This window comes from Phragmites australis, chromosome 14 (assembly GCF_958298935.1).
Source record: "Phragmites australis chromosome 14, lpPhrAust1.1, whole genome shotgun sequence".
NCBI lineage: Eukaryota > Viridiplantae > Streptophyta > Magnoliopsida > Poales > Poaceae > Phragmites > Phragmites australis.
In genome coordinates this window covers 22636072-22657249 of record NC_084934.1, presented here as the reverse complement: position 1 = coordinate 22657249, position 21178 = coordinate 22636072, and positions in this window count along the sequence as shown.

Here is a 21178-nt window from a genome sequence, read left to right as displayed (position 1 = left end):
TAGGAAATTAGTTTTCCCTTTTGCCAGATTTTTGTTGGGGTTTGTTATTAGGAGGGTGGAATGATATGTTTGCCCTTTGCTGACCTGGTGAAAAAATAGGTAAGGAGATTAGTTTGAGGTTTTTCTCTCATTTCCAACAAATTTTATGGCTGGGAGGTTTATTTTGTTACATGGTAATATCCTGAGAATGGATATTTTTGGAAAACATCTTTGCACGTTGAATCTATTGCTAGCAAAAAAAATTTATTTGAGCGCTACACGCTATTGTATCAAACAGAATATGACGTTTTTAATTGAGCTCACATGTTTTTTTAAGTAACCGGTAATAAATCGTTCTATTTTTGTGTGCACAATGTTCGAATTGGTTTGTTTGTTTGCTCTATTTTATCCGTGTGACTCTTTTACTTTACCGTTTTGAAAATAAGTTTATACACTAAATTAGTTCGTAGTCAAACTTAACATTGAGGGTTGCCTATTGGCCATTACTCTATTCGACAAAAATATGGCATATATTAGTTGAGCTGATTGGTAACAAACCGTTCTATTTTACGTGTATGACACGCTTGGGTTGACTTGTATGAACATATTGTGTTTTCTATATGACTCTTTTATGCTACCATTTGGAAAACAAGTTTATGCTCAGAATGGCTTGTTTGTTTGCGCATTGAATCAGTTGCTAGTCGAAAATTCCGCTGAACATTACCAATTACTCTACCGAACAAAAGAACACTTTTGGTCGAGCTGATGTATATTATTAAGCTAACTGGTAATGAACTATTCTATTTCGCGGATTGGCTTGTTTGCATGCTCATTTTGTCAGTGTGAGCTTTTTACATTGCCGTTTGATAAATAAGTTTGTGCATTGAATCAAATGGTCGTCGAAGTTTTCACTTAGCGTTGCGATTAATTTACTGGACAAAATATGACATTTTAAGTTGAGTTGACATATTATGTTAAGCAGACTGGATGAACCATTCTATTTTGCGTGCTTGATGCTCGGATTAGATTGTTTGTATGCTCTATTTTGTCCTTGTGACTTTTTTACAATACCTTTTGGAAAACGAGTTTGCATATTGAATCAGTTTCTAGTCAAAGCTTTCATTGAGCGTTAACCATGACCATTTCAGACAAATACAACGTTTTTAGTTGAACAAACAACTTAGAATTCAAATGATAACATAAAAGAGTCACACGAATAAAATAGAGTAAACAAACAAGCTAATCCAAACATCATGCACTCAAACTGAAAACTACTCACTGCTAGTTTCCCAAACAGGCTAGTTAATACAACTTGTTTAATTGTTTACATTACTCATGTTCTGGTAAAAGATACACTCATGTGCTACACTACCGATATTAGAATTTTTCTTCTATTCGCCATTAAAATGGCTGGTTGCAAAATGTTGATTGCTTATCGTACCATGGGATTTTGGGATCATGTCACTTTGACGTCTTATACCGTGGCCCATGGGTGGCTTGATCTGTATTATTAGTGGTAGGTTGCAAGGAGAGCCAAGTTTGATTATACATGGGTTGTCGATCATTTCTACACAATGAAACTTGGAATGATTAATATAACTATTCATAAATCTTGATCCTTTATATTTTGATGGTGGCATGAAAGCAAAGCCAATAATACCTCTCTTTGTCTTTAGGCGCTTATTTTGCCTTGGAAAGATAGCTAAATCCCCTGTGATCAGGGCTTTGTTGCACCTAATTATGTGTGTTCGTTCCAGGATGTTTAACTTACACGACTAGCAATAGATTATACACACCATCATAATTGAAAAGAGGCACAACTATGTACATCTCCTTTTCTACGGTTACTGTCGTGTCATCTAAAGTGTATGTATGTGTGATTTTCATATCAATTGTGCACAAAGTTACAAAGTAGTACTGGTTTGGGGCCTCCAACTGAGTGTTAAAGAAGCAACCTGCGACCTAGATTGATGGATCCAAAACGAGCAACTTGCTGCATTTCATTTTCTACCTTTCATGGCTTACAAGTTAAATACTAACTTGTTTTTGCACCTAAAAAATCATCTTAAAAACAGTCCATTCTCGCATTGAAATTCAGAACTAAAAAAAAGGCGAAATAATTGGCAACTAATATACAACTAAACGGAAATGAGAGAGCAGGGAAGGGGCAACACCGCAACATCTTTTCGGGCAGGGGCAGTCTGGTCCAGTTGCCAAACTCCTAGTTGGCCCCACATGCTGTGAGCCACCACAGCAAATGGCGTAGTATCGGGGGTGGCAATTGCTGGTGGCGGAGCCCTTGGTTTTTGGCGTTTCATGTGGGAGCCGTAACAGCTCGGAATCCGTCAACATGCCCGCCGAAATGGCCGACTGGCCAACTGAACCGGGTGTAAATCGGAAGTAAAAAAAAAATGGGAAAAAAAGTTAAATTCCCCACTATACTTATATTACGAGATTGCTACACGCACAAAAAATTGTACATATACTTATATTACGAGATTGCTAACAAGTAAAAATGGCCAACTGAGCTGTACCTACTGGACCGGTCCAAGACACGACACTATAGACATGATCCGATGATAGGTGGGCCGGGCCAGCACAGCACGACCGTGCCTGTGCCGTGCCTGGGCCGACGCCTCCGCCATGCTGCCACGCCCCTGGCCTCCTCGCCCTGTCGCCAGCCTGTCTAAACCAGGCCGTGCCGTGCCTGCCTCGGCGTCGGTTTCTAGCGTTAAAGTTTTCAAACAAATTTTGTCCGTGCCGGAACAGATCGATTTTTTGGACAAAGCCTGGTTACCCCTTTAGCCCTTTTCGAAGATAATTATAACTTGATGAAGGTTTCTTCATGTGTTGTGTAAAGCCAAAGGCAAAGGCAAGAAGCATGCATGTATCACGACACGAAGTAGAAGGATGGATCGATGCTGTGACACCTCTTGTTTTGTTGTTACAGTGCTCGCACCTCGCAGTCCCTGTTTGGAACGGAGGGTTTTGGCGTGGCTTTTGATAGATCTCATGTTGTTTCATGCGAAATTCCTGTGAAGTTTCCATGAAATTCTTGCGTTCCGAACAGGCCAGCGTGGGTTGATTAATGGACGATGCTACTGTACAGAGCTTGATAAAATGTTTCGTTTGCGTCGAGGAACGATAGCCGTCCAATTTTGATAGGACGCTGTCCTCCCATATTTCTTTGACCGATTCTTCTTCTTGCGTGCACCGGCATGAACAACTCACCTGCTTGTCTGCACATGTTTCAGCAACTCGCGTGCTTGCCCCTTATCTCCTACCCTCCTTTATGCTCTGGCCCCGACACTGACCCACCCAACATCCTTACCTCCTCCCCCACTGACTCACCCGTCGACGGTGCCCTTGCCGCATTGCCGCTCAACCCCCACGCTGGCCTCCCTCTCCTCTCTAGGTAGGGCGGACAATGGGTCGGATCGGATCTGAGTTGAGCAAAATTATACCCGGCTCAAAACCCGCTAGTCATAACCCAACCCGAATTCGAATGCCTAAACTGGCTAAAATGAAAACATGAACCCTAACACGTGGGCACTCGTCAGGTTTCAGGCACTCATCAGGCGAGGCGAGGAAGCGGGGCGGCGTGGTAGGGCAGTGCAGGGTGACGACAGGTCGGTGTGGTCAGGCGAGGTGGGGCTGGGGCGGGGTGGCACTGGGGAGGACGGGGCGGCAACAGTGGAGCGGTGTGGCTGAACAGTACCAGGAGGAGTACCTAAGATCCAAATCTAGACCCGTCAAATATAAAACCCTCGGGTACCTAAGCCTACAGATCTAATTATCAGCCCTGTCTCTAGACCTCTTCTAAGTTGAGAGACCTCTTGTAAGTTGAGAGACAGAGGAGCCCTCCCCTCCCCCTCAAAAAAATAATAATAATAATAAATCAATCCCTCCTCTAACCCTGCTGACGTTATTCATGAAAAAAAAAATTAGAAAGTGAGTTGATTAATTCGCATCAAACACACATCCATTATAGAAACTACTATAGCGATGGAATTATTACATGAAGGAGTATACAGATCCTATTACCATAAAGAAGAAGCTAAAGTCGGGCATGTCGCGGACAGGAGTATAGTTCTTTTTTTCAATCATTAATACCCTGCTGTGTGTAATAGGAGTAATTAACAGCCCATCTTTTGTGGCTTACGCTGTTCTGGTCTTCTGGACACAAGACCATCCATTGTGCGCTGGATCCATCTTGCGGATGTGCATTCGATTTAGACCAATTTAATTTAACGACGTATTTTCTTCAACAAGTCGATGTCCGTTTAGTCTAAAACGGTACAAGAGTCTAGCAGCATTGACAATATAGCAAAATTTATTGCTTTCCTAAGGTTGACACTAGCGGCCCAACATTTTTCCATGGCTCCTCTCAATACTCTAAAATTCCTCGAAAATCAGGTGCTCCATAGAGAGAATGAGAGATAGGAGAGAAAAATAGTGAGAGATAAGGGCCGGTGAGGAAGAAGAAGATAAATCCTCTAGCAGTTCATTCTGTGTCAAAAATAAATGCAACAGTTTTAAACCATTGAGATCCAAAACCCACTCAGAACATGCACTAATAAATGTGAAGAAAAAAGAATCATCAAGGTGGTTCTAGACATCTAGCACGCCGATAAACGTAGAAGCTGATCCCGTGTCTGACGCAAGAACCTTCCTCTGAACGGCAAATAAATGGAGAGGCATTGCCACTGCTAGACGCCGAAGAAACCATCCAAGTGACCCCCCATAGAAGATGCCAAGCTGATCAGGCTGCAGAATTAACAAATTCCATTAGCACAAAGCCGGGACGCTTTGGGATTAATCAATTGATTAGGTAGCCTAATTAGTAGTAGGAGGAGCAAGCAACCTAACCAACCAATCCTAGCTAGGGTTAACGTAGTGTTTGGTTGTTAAGTAAGTGTGATAGGATGATTTTATTTATATATTTGAGGGTAGAATAATTCAATTTATATATAGATATTTGTTTGGTGTGTGAGATAGAACGAGTCTATTTTATACTCGGATCCACCATCAATATCACGTTCGAAGTGAGACGGTTGTATTCCACCGTTTTTTAAACGATTTCGTCTCGAATCTTTAAAGAATATTCTCTGATTATAAACTATTCTACCCGCTACTCTCTATCTAAACAGCTTAAAAGCATAATAGATCCACTCAATCTTATCCCATCCACGGATCAAACCCTACCTAAATAAACCATTGCACAGGTGTCGGCAGTACTAGCAACGGCTGGCCCACGGCTCCAACCATTGGCCTTTCCTCTGATTGGATTAGCTGCCTGCTTAACAGCGCCGAGCACTGCTACACGTACAACGATTCGTTCTGTATGGAGGGTTCGGTACGGCCAGTGACATATGGGTGTTGGTCTGGCCCCGCGTGTCAGTGGCTGTACCGTACGAGGTTTCAGAGGTGATTTGTGAGCGGAGCGGCTCGGACCGGTGGTGTTTGATTTGATTTCTTTTCAGGTAATGCATCTGGGCTCAAGTTTCCCTAATGATACGCTTTGGACATCAATCATTGAGCTCCATGAATAACCTCAGTAGTTTAACCATTCCCATCATACCGTGCCTCGGGTTTGCATGCACTAGCTAACACCTAACCTAACAAGAATCCAATAAGCGAGGTCTAATCGTGTAAATAATCTCCCAAGTGTTGTTTATTTTATAACAACAAAAAACACGGTGTTGCGAGTTATACCCTAGCCCTGTTTCTCATTTCACAGATGTATGCAATTAATACAATTGCCACGATAGAGATAGAAATATATGTATTCGCGGAGCCTCCGCTTAGCTTCCCTTTTGAGGTACAAGTAAGACGGCTATATTGTTCCTTTTGTATATTAACTATATGGCTCGGATTAAGATTCTCTGACTTCACCTTTTTAGAAAAGGAAATAAATTGAATATGAATTGAATAATGCACTTTTCACATTACTATCCATATTTTAATATGAATATGAATTCTAATATTCTCAAATATGAATATGAATTGGATTATTCGAATATGAATCCATATCCAAATACATGCTTGATTTAGTTATATACATAACAATAAATTGTGAAATAATAAGTTTATTTAACATGAGAGCACGATGACAATTCAACTAATTTTATTTTTAGTGGATCGATCATCTACCTTAAGGCAAAGAGCCACTTTTAATACACTATCATGACTTTAGCTGATTTTGAACCGTTGGATGAGAAATGAAAAGGCCAAATATGTCGCTACAGTATGCATGATACAATACCAAATAATAAAAAAATAAGTAGGATCAAAATAATTAAGTAAGAGAACAAGATAAAAGAATATTCTATAGAAGTATTTCTACATATTCGAATACAGATATTATCCATATCCATATCCATTTAGATATCTATATCCATATCCATATCCATATCTATTTATGGGAAAACGGATTTGGATGCACCCATATTTATATTTGAAAAAAATTTCAAATATATCTACATTTGTATTCGTATGTCAATTGGATACATATTTTTCTTACCATATGTACGTTTGGTCGAACATAAATATCGGATAATGCGGATCTCTGCTATCTATTTTCTGCCCCTACACCTCTTTGAAGTCATGGTGTGACTTCACTCTAAAAGCCGTCCAATCTATGATCGACGTCCAAGATTGAATCTCAACTTCACTGGAGTTCAACGTTTTCTAGTTAGTTATGTAATATTTTTTGGTTTCTTAGCTAGTTCGATGTTTTTTTTTTGTTAGTTATGCAATATTTTTCTATTTAGAGTGATCATGTTGACTTCAAAGAAGTGAAGTCAGAGAATCCTAATCCCAGTGACTCCTGATGGACCATTTTGGTATGTATCTATACAAAAGGTTAGATTAATTTACCACGCTTTCTAGAGTTTAGTTGCTTGAAAACTTAAAAGTTTTCCTCCTTTGCTGAGCCAGTGATGGAGCGGGGAGCGCGAAAATAAGTTGTCAATGAAGGAGGGGTGGTGGCCATGGATCCGATGACGGGAGGTGGGGGAGCAAGCTGACGTCGGTTGAAGAAAGGTTATGGGTGGAACAGGATCCGAGTTGTTAATAGGAGGTTGAAGAAATATTGTGAGCCGTTGGATGCTGATAGCCTAAAAAAAAGGAATATGTTAAATAGCAACGCTCTTAATTTATTGTAGGTAGCATGCATTTTATATAGGTGGCTAGACGGTTTTCATGTAATGTTCTTTTGACAACTAGGATGAACAAGAAAAACTAGTTTTTAGTCTAGATTCTTCTTCCACAACACTAATTGAAGCTTCAGAATAACAAAGGTTATGTATAGGAAGCTATGGGACCGGGAACCTTAACGTCGTACGTCGTCACTGACGTATAAAGCCGAGTCCACACGTCAATAATAATGTGAGATGTCACGGATCTCTGTCCGGAAGCTATGATACATATCATGAGTAAGTGATCTACATCCCTAAGTTGGTGAAGCGGTGTTAAGCATCCCTAGTGGTACGCAAAGAGAGATCGTGATGATATCATCTATGTCAGTATCGCTGCTCGTGGAGATTCTAAACCTTGTGGAAGTCGGGCATAAAATTTCTTAAATGTTTTCAAAAAACTTATCAGACATAGGGAGCGCATTATTTGCAACATCAAAATCGATCGCATTATTTGTGAGACTCCCGTTGCGCTAGGCCACTTGTCAACTGCTATGAGCATGCATTTTTTCCCCGTGATATTTCTCATACTTAGATTGATTTGTTGACTCGCTATTTCTTGGAAAACAGTAGTGTTTTGTCAAACATGAACGCCATATGTTAGCCTTGAAGTGTCTTGGCTAGGATGGCCTCTTCAAGTTATTATTTTTTAAATAGCCAACTTTACGGTCTCTAGGACAAATAAACAGTCGTCATGTTCCGCCAAATGTACAACTAAATCATTGCATTTTCACTCCTTTTTCCAAAGAAAGCCATCATGTCTTCCTCTGCTTTTGAGCACGATGTTTGAGCAATCCAGTTAACCTGCATAATGGCCTATTGCTTGCAGGCTTTAGCTGGTGCAAACCGGATTGAGATCCTCTGCATTAGAGAAGCTAATACAGAGGGCTGTGGCTACAACCCTCTGCATTAAGTTGAACGTGCACGGAGAGCACAGATCTGGCACTACAGTAACCTGTGAACAGCAAGTACGTTGCTACTAGCTCAAACAGTAAACAGTTCAATTCCTGCAGTCACGAGAAAAACCTCTCATTCTACGGAAGCAAATTCGGATCATGTCTTCTCCTGTGATGACACACGTCTATCTCTTTCTGCTCTTTAGTCTAGCCATTAGATCACATGATTGATGGTATATATGAGATTTCACGAGAGTCTTTCCGAACGTTATCTTATAAAATTTGCTTCCTTCTTCCACCAACTGTGCGATGTACAGAAAATATTGTATACTAGTTAAGTATCGGTGTATTACAATAAAAACATAAATATTAGATATGGTTATATCAAACACAAGCTCACGTCTGGATGCCTAGATACGTCATGGGAGCATCGCCAAATAAATATGTCAAGAGCGATGTCGTAATTTAATTTCAGATATAATCTGAAAAAGAAGAAGATTATTCGGTAATTTTATTCCTAATTTCTTCATTTAGTAAACGGATCACATATTCGTAATCGGTAACAAGATGAAGAGACTGGAGAACGAGGATAAATAATAAAAATGAATAAATTATTTAAATTTTATAAATTTTTATTAGATGGAAGGAGAATAGAGAAAAAATGTGACTAAGGATCTAACTAGTGTTTTAATCAGTGCTCTACTTGCCAAATTTTGCAAGTAAATTTGCATACTTCAACAGAGAAAAAGAGGCAAACCGTGCAAAGAATCTCCTCATATCCGGAGAATTCAGATGCTAAAACCCGGCCGAATTTTCATATTAGCACACCATATATACTCTTGGAATCTATGCTTGTGTTGTATGGAGCCAGTCATCCAGCAGTGAGCATTCACCAGTTGTGAGCTGTGCTGCGACATGCCAAATGCAGGCGTTCTTGTCCTTCCGGTGGCGGCACATCGATCACAATCGACACGTCAACAGTCGTCGCTCATGCAGCTATGTTAATTTATGCATGGGGCCGGCCGGCCGGCTTGTTTCTACGTGCACGTGAACACGTCGGCTTGGCCTTGGCTGTTGCGACGTACGAGTATTCATGTACGTGCGTGACGCACACAACCACCGGGAAGTTTCAGCTACAGCACGGTTTGTCAGTAGACGATGGAGTGGACCATGTTTTGTTTGGACACAGACACAGCGATGGCAGGCGCATCCGTGGGTGTGTGACTATAATATGTCCGTATGTTACCTGTCTTTTCTCGTCAGTTTGGACTTTTAGGTCATCTGGTTCTGGTTGACTATAATGCATCTCAATAGGATAGGTCCTCGGTTCAGTTGAAAGAGTGACGTTTTCTTTTATTTACAAAAAAGTTATACATTTTGGAGTCACCGTTAAGTAAAAAGTTAAACTAAGCAATGCGACAGTTATGCATCATTTCAAGACACCATGGGGCAGGGGTAGAAATCGAATCGATGAGTGCTCATAGCAGTATGGATCGACTAGGGTTACGAATACGAATAGCTACTCGATTTAGTTGGGTGCTAACAATGAGTGCTCCCATGAATCCAGTATCAACTTTTATTATAAAAAAAAGTTATCCATACCCTATTATTATTACTGATATTATTATTGCTGGTTTATATGCTTAAAAGACATAAACAGTTAAGTCAGTAAAAACCAACAGTGATTATTATTGTCGGTTCTTGTTATAAACTGGTTGTAATGTATTAGTGCCGGTTTGTAATTTACACTATCGGTGCGTAGATAGAACCGACAGTAATGTATCACTCCCGGTTGTAACAAGAACAATAGTGATACTAGCTTATAAAAGACGTGTCATTAATAACTGGCAGTGATAATTATTATCACTGCCGGTTGTAATTACGAATCGGAAGTGATAGCACAAAATCATACGGTTTCTAGCCCCCGCCTGCTCGGCATCCTAGATATATGTGTGAACGATTGAAACTTAACATAGAGGAGTGGACTGAGTGGGATTTTTTTTCAGCCTTGAAAATGTAGGATTTGAGGATCGATTATCACTGTCAGTTCATTATCAACGATTATCACTGCCGACTTCGTAGTGTCGGTTAAAAACCGATAGTGATACCAGTTATAAATTGGCATCGATAAAGTTTTCTATTAGCAGTGATTAGTAGTGTGGATGACTGAGGATGTTCGTGGTAGTAGAGTTAGATGCGGCCTTCTTTCGTTGGTAGGCCTCACTGTTAACAACAATTGTGCAGTCATTCTAAACATGCTCAACCTCCCTCTGCTTCTACCAGATCTACACGCTGACGCCGAGTCTCCTGGTAGATCCTCAAGCTTCGGCAAGGCTTAGTCTAGTTAGTTGGATAGTTAACTAACTAATTCATGCTTAAACATTGTATATATATGTGGAGAATCATCCAAATAGTATTCTGATTAATCACTAAGTCGATCACTGACACGATCCTGACTTTAGCTATTAAATAGAATACCACTTCGGTAGTCCCGACACATGTTTTGTGCCTAAGGGTCGGAACACATGCCTTCCAACATATACATCACAACATAGCTTAATAAAGAGCGAGTAATAAACATTTATATTACAAGTATTAAGTATGCAACTGATTTCAACAATTTACAACAAAAACGAGCTAGGAGGAGACAAAGTCCCTCAACTCCTAACCACAAAAGAACTACGCAGCGGAAAGTTAAACTTATAAACAACAAAAGAGAACGACGCCGCATGCCCTTAGGCACCGTCTCAACATGCCACCTTTAGAGTAGGATGAACTACTCTTGCCCGCCACCCTGATCGGCAGGCACGAAGTAGCCAGAAATATCCTCTTCCTTAGCAGTAGGAGTACCTGAAAGCGCAGGCATGAGTACGAATGTACTCGCAGGACTTAAACTATATAGAGCACATATGCATCGCTCGACTCCAAGGATTATGCATTAAATCATTAGCAAGGATGCGCCACGGGTTAGATAAAACATATGCACTAAGCATCCTAGACATAAGTGTGAGCGACTGAAACTTAACCAAAACATATGAAAACTACAAAGCAACTAACAACTGGACAAGTGTAACTGTAACCAACATGTGTATCAATAAGTAACAAAAACCAACATCACCATCTCCCACATACCGAACCACAAACCATACTTAAAAAACTCTACGACCGATGCAGATGGACAGAAGCATGCTCATGACCGAGAGCGCGGCTACAAGGGATACTTCTGGACCCACACGACACGAGGATCATACGGCTTGTGCCACCGACCAAAGTGCCCACAAGGGGATACTCGTGACAACCTTTCCCAACCAGCCCCAACCGTTTGGATCATGCATCGCTCGGCGCAGCATTTCTAGAACTACTCCTGGAGCAAACTAGTACCGCTACAAGCCCGCCCGCTCACACCGTCGATGTCCATGCCCAAAAAGCCACAGCTGTGAAGGTATTCGGCGCACCTTCTCATTAGATCGGTATGTGGTGAGTGAGGTAAGTGCTAAAGCTAACAACACCGACGATCGGTGCTTAACCGGCGCAAAACGGTCTACGATGTCTGATTTCCTCTACCGACCTACCCAGGGGAACTCCACATCTGGGCAGGACAAAACACCTCTTAGCACCACCCACACCTCGTCTCATACTCACCACTCATACAACCATCTCAACCTCAACAAGTGTATGTAATCATAAGAAGGTCCTATGCTCGCGAACAACGGGATGAGCCATCGTTCGACTTCTACCGAATGACCTAAGCATGGCTAAACATATAAGTCGAACTCATACCTAGACATTGACAACATCTCAAGGCTATAAGGAATGTAAATACACAAGTATTGGAAGTAGAAGAATGCAATCGGCATAGGTTCTACACATTGATACTCGACACCGACTCATTAAACATGCATACATACATAAGCATATTTCATCAATTTTAAACTTATCCAATTACATAAGAGGGATCAATATGCTTAGTTTCTTGTCTTGATGCACTGGCTCAAATAGGTGGGGTGCCTCGGGATCACCCTCGGCCTCCGGGATCGACAAATCGGCGTTCTCTAAAAAGGATCAACGTGTGCAATGCAATGAGTATGAATGAAGTGCAAAAAGGGTATGCCACAAAGCTTAACAACATGCTCGAAGTATAAGATATGCAAATCAACGCAATACTAAACGATCTAAACGAAATCCAGAAAATAACAGCCATCCGGAGTATCCGGATTGGTTCGGAGTATCCGGGTTCAGACCCTCCGGGTGAACTTCCGGAAGAGGCGCTCGATTGCTGCTTTTTATTTGAATGGCCCAGAGTATCCAGGTGAATCTGGAATATCCGGGTTCTGGAGTATCCGGACCATCCTCCAGTGAAGGCTCTCGGTTAGCCACTTCTCTAACTTAACCCGGAACCTCCGGGTTGGTCCAGATTATCGGGGATGTACCGGACACTCTGAGCGAGGCTCCGAATGAAGCTCTCAGTTACTCGATAGCACAACTAACTGGAGTCTCCGAGTTTGACCTGATTATCCGGGTGATATAGACTTGGGTTCTTCACGACTTCTCCTCCGGGTGACTCGACTCACTTTACAAATCTGTGCTACACCAACGTGCATATGCCCCATCTAAAGGATTCTAGACAAATCTCGTACCCTAAACCCTAACCAATTTTGAACATAATTCAACAGACAATTTCTGCTGAACCCGGAGTCTCCGCGTGAGTCCGGAATATCCGGGTTAGCCTAGAAAAGCTGTTTTTGAGTGAATTTTTGGTTGATTCGTGTTGTGATCTTTTTCAAGCCTAAAGGGAATATGTTAGGGGTAGTCTAAGGGTCCTGGAACTTACTCATCAACTAGCAACACGACTCTAGGGCTCATTTTTCGACCAAAACTCTATTTTTGCTCCAAAAAGCTCAAGAATGCCAAGAACTTCAAGAACTACTCGATTCTTCCACGAAAACGAAAACGAATTGGATAGATGAGTAGCTCATGAGCTAGAGAATGAAATGGTACCACATGCATACCTTGAATCCTCCACTTGAGCTTGGATTTTTGGAAGAAAGGAGAGAGTGAGCTTGAGTAGGAGAGTGAGAGGGGAGCTGCTGCTGCAGCAGCTCGGGTGGGGACGTGGGGAGTGAGAGGAGGAGAGATAGAGGGCAGGTGGGGTGCTTCCCACTTGAGAGAGGGAGTGGGTGAGGTGTGGTTCCCACGTGTTAGAGAAAGGAGTCCGTTTTGATTGTGAATTTCATTATTTTTGCTCCTGAATTTCTTTTCTCTCATCCAATTGACTTTTAACGAGTGCATTAGTATTCTGAATTACAACTACGCAAAATTAAACATAATATTTAAAAAGCATGATTATGCTTAATTGCGTGCTTAAGGATTTGGGACGTGGCAATATACCTCATATGTAAATCACAATTGGTGTGCTGAATACAAGAGTTTTCATGGTGTCCGAGCGGGTTCAGTTTGCCATCGACAGCCTACTTGCTCCACAACCTTCCGCTGCCATGACGTCCAACGCATCAAACTCTTCCAGTGCTGCTTCTTCCCTACCCTCTTCCCCTGTCCTCCATAGTGGCAACGCCCAGCAATCCCTCTCTCCCTTACCCATGCAAGCTTCCACAATCCAAATGGTGAACATCAAATCCCATGTTCTTGTCACTCTCAATCTTGCAGACTCCAACTACAATCAATGGAGCCTCCTCTTTGATTCTATTTTTGGCAAGTTTGCTTTGGCCGCCCACATTAACACCCCGCTTGAGCAGACTCCCACCGACCCCAACTGGCTCATGATTGACTTCACGATCATCAACTGGTTGTATACGACAGTTTCCAAGGATGTCTTGGATCTCACATGAAGCAAAATGCCTGCGCTCATGATGTCTGGCATGCCATTGAAGGCCTTTTCCACGACAATCGCCTCACGCTTGTCGTATACATGGAAGCTGAGTTCAGGAGCATCCTTCAGGGTGATCTCTGTGTGATGTAATACTGCTCCAAGCTCAAGATGTTGGTCGATGCATTTCATGACATCAGCTAGCCCGTCCAGGGGAAAATCAGGTCCTAAACTTGCTTCGAGGTCTGAATCCAAAATTTCACTGTGTAGTCCTGGTAATTACAGGAAAAGATCCCCTTCCTTTCTTATTATCGGTGCGCTCCATGCTTCTCCTTGAAGAACTCCAAAGCAACCAGTCAGAGAAACAGATCGCCCAATAGGTTCTCTTTGCGGGCCAGTCTATGCCCACTGTAGCTAATCCGAGAAATGCTCCTAACAGCCAACATTCCAAGCAGAAGAAGAGCGGTTTGCACATTCCACCCCTTCCGGTGGCTCCCAGTCCTCCAGCTCGTCAAGACCTTTGGATTGGGATGGTCCAATCGTGGCCCATGGCATGACACCCTTCCAGTGCTAGTGTTCTCGAGCCCTGTCCTGGCACTTTGTCGTCCAACCAGGTGCTGACAGCTTCCTCCATGTCATTTGGTGCCTAGGCCTTTGCGTCATCTGCACCACCAGTCTAGGATCACTCCGGCCTTCTCCAAGCTCTCAACGTCGACGTCTCTGCACCGCCGGCTGGTGGCAACTCTGACCGGTTCCTAGATACGTGTGCCTCCTCTCACTTCACCTCCAATCCTGGTATGGTTCAATCTCTTCATCCCATCCCCACTCCAACATCGTGATTGTGGGGAACCATCTAAATAATATTCTAATTAATCATTAAGTCGATCAATTACCTATTCACGACTGCAATGATTAATCAGAATATCATCCCAGTAGTCCCGTCATGTGTTTTGTGCTCAAGATCGAAACACGCATCTTTCCAACATAGGTCATCACAATAAAGCTTAAGAAAGAGCGAATAATTAACATATATTACAAGTCTTTGAGTATTAATAATTTTTGATAATTTACAACAAAAAAGAGCTAGGAGGACAATAAATAGATCACCCCTAGTCAAAAGAGAAACAACACAGCGGAAGAAAACATCTATCAACAACAAAAGATAGGTGGAGACATATGCCTTTAAGCTCCACCCCAAAAGAACGTCATCCAAGTAGTTTGCACTACTCATCCCCGCCACCTACATCGGTGGGCTCGAAGTAGCCGAACAGTACCTCCTCTACGTCAATAGCACATGAAAGAGCAGAGTTAGTACAAAGGTATTTACAAGACTTAATCCATAATAGGTACATATAAATAACCTGACTCCAAGGATTATGCATTTAGATGATTAGCAAGGAATAACCACATGGCTAAATAGATTCACACACAAAAGCAATTTTTGACATACATGTGTAAGCATCTACACATGACCACCTATACCATTCTATCCTGTAAACAGTGACATAAACATATATGTTGATGGAACCATCATACATGCATATGAGAATAGAACCATCTCAACTACACCCCAATATAACATTTCACATTCATGACTCTACGACCAATGTGGATGGATAGAAGCATATTCATAACCGAGCAATTTGAATTGATCTTACACCCTATAGGGGGTACTTCATTACCCACACGACTCGAGGACCATACGGCTTGCGTGACCAAACATGTCCACACAAGGGGGTACTCGTGTCAACCTTTCTCATACCCAGAACTACCCACTTGCACATGTCTCTATGGCACTGGGGTTACCACGAGCGTGTCCTAGACACCTCCGGCTCCTCGCCATCTTGCTTCTCCTTTTCTTTTTTCTTATGCGTCATAGGGCCGCAAGGCAAGCGTTAGCACGACGTATGATAATCGGCTTGTCTTATTATTAGATCAATATGTGGTGAGCACGAAAAGTGCTAAAGCCAACGACACCGACGGACAATGCTTAAACGATGCAAGTGGTCTATCGCATTCGGGTTTCACTCCCGACCTACCCCTAACACCGCCCACATCTCACCTCATCTTCACTCTCATACAATCCATATTGTTGTCATCCTTGTGAACAATAATTGACCCTATAGCTCCCGAACGATACAACATTCCACCACTCGATTTTTACCGAAGACCTATGCATTGCTAAGCATCTCGTATCACTTTTAAGTAAGACATTCTCATGATTATACCCAGGCTATAAGGATAAGGATCATCAACAAGATCAAGATAGAAGTAATGCATCAACATAGGTTCTACCCATATCACCCGACTCTGGAACGCTAATCATGCAAACATATATGAAGCATAATTTATCATATTAGACACAATAGATCCAAAGTAGTGGGTTGAGTATGCTTAGATGCTTACCTTGATGCTACCCGCACAACACTCACAAAACTCCGGAAGTTTGGTGTCACCTTCGCTTACTCGAACTGTCTGCGCGACACTCTCTAAATAAACGAAGAATACATCATATAAATAAATAAATGACGAAAAACTGTGCACATGATGCATGCTCATATAACAATAGGGTGCCGTGTTTCGTAAACATTTGCAAAAGATTACCAAACGATTAGAGTTTTGAAGGTTCGAACATCAGATAAGCTAACCTAAGTTCATAAAGTTTTCAGCAGCTAGCTGTCAGACCGATGTTATAGTGGCGGTCAGACTGCCGGTGTGCAGAGAGTTTGGGACCTTAGTGGCCAGACTATAGGCACGATGACGGTCAGATTGGTGGCTAGCGGTCATACCGGCCTGAGTGGCGGTCAGACCGCTGGAACCCTGCTGGCGGCACCTTTGTGAGGTCACCAACAAAGGCTCCAACGGGGCTTTTTACCATGAATGGTACCAAAATGCTCTAGGAGACTAGTGAAGTGCTTCTATGGTGATTTGGATGACATTCACCAAGCCAAACTTGGAAGCTCCATAGACAAGCTCTACGCTAGGGTTAAAGTTGGGTCTAATCGGGAATGGGACCAACTAGAGTTTGGGAACAATGGGGCAAGGGTAGTGGGTGTCTCACATCGACGTAGGGAAAAATTTTAGCAGAGGGGTCAACTCCGGAGAGGCTCCGATTTGGAGATCAGGCTCTAGGGTGGCGTATGAGCTCGAGGTGCAAGAACGCGTGTAGAAACTCCTTCGGTGTACAGGATGAAGGGGGTGGACTCGGGGAAGTCCTCGAGGAGCTTGGGGAAATCTCCTCCGTCAATCTTTGGTCATCGGGATCGTCCTTTCCCTTGGTTCGTGCGAAGAGAGTGAGAGAGAGTGAGAGAAAGAGTGATCGATTCCTTTAAGTGTTACTGCACGCTAGCGGTTAGACCGCGGGAGGTACCAGTCGGACCGCTAGAAATCCACGTGGCAAGCCTACGTGGTTGCCCCTGGCGGTTAGACTATGAGTACTCCCGATAAGACTGCAGGAAGCAATTTCCCACGTTCCCCTTCTTTTGTTTTCCTCCTTCTTTCTAAATGACTAATTATATCCAAGGTATTTTTGACATACATTTAATCTTAAATTAACATATAAACATACACAATGTAATGCCATGATGATTATGCATGCTTAAGTACGTAATTAGCATTTTGGGACGTGACAATGATGGTTAATGGTTCCTCCATTCCCATCAACCTCTCTGGCCATTCTGCCATCACCACTCATTCTTCTACCCTCTCTCTTCGCAATGTTCATTATTCTCTACATTTCATCAAGAATTTGTTGTCCTTTCGAGCATTAACTCAAGATAACCCAATTACCATTGAAGTTGATAAATTTGGCTTTTCTATCAAGGATCTTCACATCCAGGTAGTGATTCTTCGATGTGATAGCTCTGGTGACCTCTACCCAGCGCGCTCGGCATCACTGTCATATCTCCATGCTGCTCGGTCTTCACTTGAACTTTGGCATCAACGATTGGGACATCCCGGTCGATCCTCCTTTAGTGCCATTTTGCAATCTTTTCAATTCTCTTGTAATAAGTCTAGCACCCATCTTGCTCAAGCTTGCCAATTGGGCAAGCAAATAAAGCTGCCATTCAATACCTCTTCCACTGTCAGTCATTTTCCTTTTCAACTTTTACATGTGGATGTTTGGACTTGAACGATTCTCAGCAATACCTCTTCACTGACAAATAGCTCTCACTTCACTTGGACATTTCCATTGAGCCGCAAATCTGAAGTTCTACCCACAGTGCTCACTTTTCATGCTCACGTTCGAACTTAGTTTTGGTTGCCTATTCTACCTATGTAGACCGACAACGGGCATGATTTTGACAACAACGCTTTACGGTCATTCTTATCTACGCATAGAATTTCTCTTCGGCTCTCCTTCCCATACACTTCCCAGCAAAATGGCAAAGCTGAGCACATCATTCGTACATTAAACGATTGCTTGCGCACACTTCTATATCAATCATCGATGCTGCTCTCGTTCTAGGTAGAAGCGCTAATGCACGCCACCTACCTTCTCAATCTCCGGCCATGTTCTGCCACAAATCCACTCACACCTCATGAACTCCTTCTCGGATCCAAACTATCATGTGATCACTTGATGGTTTTTGGTTGTCATTGCTTCCCCAACTTGTCCTCCCAGTTCGATCACAAACTGGCACCACGAACACTTCCGTGTGTATTTCTTGCGTACCCTGCTAATCACTGAGGATACTGCTGCTTTGATCGCTCTAGTCGGTGTGTCTTTGTCTCACGCCATGTCCACTACGATGAGACTGTATTCCCTTTTCAGCAAACACCCACGCCCTCGGCCTTAACTTCTTCGCCACCAGCAGTGCCTAATCCATTTGATTATCTTCCTCTTGTCAGTCTTGTGCCCGTTTCTGCACCATGGTCCAGCGCTCCCTTGCCGTATCATCACTTTTCGATGTCGGTGCCGGTCCAACAACAAGCGTCAGTCACTCCTATTGTCATGTCTGACAACACAGCCTTTCCCTCTTTACCTCTTTTGCCGCCACGTTCGACTTTAGACTCTTATGCTTTGTTAGACACTCCCCGTCCCAGCTCACCAAGACCTTCCCACTCAATGATCACTCACACATGAGATGGCATTCTCAAGCCAAATCCAAAATTTTCTTGCTCCATGACCATTGTACCTTCATTATCCCCAATTCCCAAGTATGTGCGTACTGCATTGCACGATCCAAATTGGCTCGATGCTATGCACCAAGAATTTGACGCTCTGCGCTCCAACAACACCTGGGAGCTGGTTCTTCGGCCTCCTGACGCAAATATTGTATCTGGCAAATGGGTGTTCCATCATAAGCTGAAACCCGATGGTACTGTCGAGTGATACAAGGCTAGGTGGGTGGTCCATTGGTTTTCATAGCGACCAGGGATTGATTTCATGGACACCTTCAGCCTGGTAATGAAGCTGGCGACCATACGAATGGTGGTCACCATCATTGCATTGCGCGACTGCCCAAGGAACTAGCTCAATGTATCCAACGCTTTCTTGCATGGCTCCCTCTTGAACGCGTCTATTGTCAACAACCAACAACTTTATTGATCCCTTGCGCCCTAAAGACGTCTACCTCCTCTTTGAAAGGATCAGTGACATCCTACGAAGGGGGTGAATTAGGATACTTAAAACTAATCAACTCCAAAAACTTTACAAAATAAACCTATATCAATTTCTATCTAAATGAGCTCTAGATTCATCTAGTGTGCTTGCTCTACCGTTCAAAGGTTTGTAACCTATAGCCAATCCAAACAAACTATTCTGTGAAGGTAAACATGCAAGGATAAATTGCAAGAAGTAAATACGGAAACATAAAGATGGTACAGAGAAAGCAAACTTGACACAATGGATTTTTATCCCATGATATTAATGGCATAAACGGCACCACTAGTTCATGTTGGAGTAGTCACCTAGACTATAGCTGTTGGATGGCACCCGGCCACGATCCTTGTGCCACTAAGGCCTTACCAAACCACCAAGACAAGGCCTCACCACAAGCCTCTCCTTCGGTTACTCTCTGCCATCTTCACTTTGGAGCTTGAGTCACCAAGGCATAGGTTTTCGCGTCCCTGTACAAGAGTCTTGCTGTCGCTTCACACCAAATCAGAGGATCAACAAGTATGAGCCACCAAGGCTCACGGTGCTGGCGAGTTACCAAGACCCTAAAGTGTTTGCGTACAACTTGGTAAAATATAGGATCACTCCTTGATCCCCTCTTTAGGTAGCAACACCTAGCAACAACTCTCTCTAGGACTATTAGCACTAATCACTTCCTAATTATGTGCTTAAATGCCTTGATGATCACTTTTAGTACTTTGGTGGCTTGAATATTTTCTCAAGTGTCTATGAGCTTCTTTAGACCGAGTGGAGGGATATTTATAGCATCAACCCCGTGAACTAGCCGTTGCTTCAACTGTCACATTTTATTGTACTCACTAGAAGGTCCGACGTGAACAACATTACAAGTGCTGGAACATCCTTTGTGTACATGCTACGAACTAGCCGTTGGAACTCTAATTTGTAGTCTTGTGAACGTTGAAAGGTTCGACATGATGTCCTCTTTAAACATTGGAACATCCTACGTGCATAAGAAGCCAATCAAACCATTTTGCAACCTTCTAGAAAAAATGGTCCGACGTGTTCATTTTGTGAACGCCGGAACATTCGGCGTGTATTAGACCCTATTTGGAAGCTCTCTGGAAAAAAAAAACAAACCGCCAAAGACTTCTTGTGAACGCCAGATCATCTAGCGTGTTCATTTTTGTGAACGCTGGTTATCCTTTGCTTTTCAAATTGTACACGCCAGAATATCCGCCGTGTATATTTTCAGCCGACTAGCAATTCGTATTTCGGACATAACTTTCCGCTTCAAACTTCGATTTTAATGATCTTAGACTCTATATAAAGCTTGTGAAGAGCTCTACATGATTGTATAGAAATCTATCCCATTTAGTTATATCAAAATTTATGGAACAAGTTCAATTCATTTCTCTCTTTGTCCCAGCTTCAGTGACTTCTCTTTTGTTGCATCTATGATACCTACTAAAGCATATACTTGATAAATATGTTAGTCTCATTGACTATGTCATTATTAATCACCAAAATTACATACATGCTCTAAAAGGGTTATGTTCGTTGCACTCTTCAAATCCCTATATGGCCTACGACAGGCATCGCGAGCCTAGTACACCCGCTTCGCCGGGTTCATCGCCACCATCGGCTTCTCTCTGACATGATCTGATTCTTCGCTTTTTGTTCTTTGGTAAGGGAAAAGCATGGC